The sequence below is a fragment of the Scyliorhinus canicula genome, chromosome 19, assembly GCF_902713615.1.
Source record: "Scyliorhinus canicula chromosome 19, sScyCan1.1, whole genome shotgun sequence".
Taxonomy (NCBI): domain Eukaryota; kingdom Metazoa; phylum Chordata; class Chondrichthyes; order Carcharhiniformes; family Scyliorhinidae; genus Scyliorhinus; species Scyliorhinus canicula.
Window position 1 is genome coordinate 28,437,101 of NC_052164.1, and position 999 is coordinate 28,438,099.

Sequence of the window (999 nt, forward strand, 5' to 3'; positions counted from 1 at the left end):
GCAAGCATGCCTTCTGACTACCGTCTCCATCTGTGTTGCCCCTTTCCTTGACCTTGTGGACCTGTACATCTAGATCTCTCTGACTGTCAATACTCTTGAGGGTTCCACCATTCACTGTATATTCCCTAGCTGTATTAGACCTTCTAAAATGCATTACCTCACATTTGTCCGGATTAAACTCCATCTGCCATCTCTCCGCCTAAGTCTCCAAATGATCTAAATCCTGCTGTATCCTCTGACAGTCCTTATCGCTATCTGCAATTCCACCAACTTTTGTGTTGTCCGCAGATTTATCAATCAGACCAGTTACATTTTCCTCCAAATCATTTATACATACTACGAACAGCAAAGTTCCAACAATGAACCCTGCGGAACACCACTAGTCACAGCCCTGCAATCGGAAAAGCACCCTTCCATTACTACTCTCTGCCTTCCATTGCTACTCTCGCCATTAAATGTCAGCGGGCACACACAATCTGAGCTCAAATTGCCCCACTAGCCATGTTGGCAGAGGTATCAAAAAGGCATCCCGAGCCAGTGCCCAAAAGAGGCGGTCATTCCTTTGTATATGCAAATGTACCTTGGGCGGTATTCTCTGCCGGTGGGATTCTCCATTTTGCCGGCACGCAGGGGGTTTCCTGATGGCGTAGGGCTGCCCCCAATGGGAACCCCATTGACCAGCCGGCGTAACGGAGAATTCCGTCAGCGGGTCGGGGCAGAAATGTGGCACGGCGGGGCAGATAATCCAGACCCTTATGTGTGCCTGTTTGCTGGCTGCTCTATTCAATTAGTTTTTCCTGAACAACGAACAGAAAAACCATATTGGCATGTATCCTCGGCAACAGTTCTTAAAGGGACCATTTCAAACTGCCAACAAAAAGGTATGCTTTAAAACAAAACTCTCACCCGAATGTGGAATTGGGATGTACAGGAGGGATGGTCGTTGTTAAATATGCATATCCGGATCCAATTAATTCATGGAGCCCAAATCTCAACCCA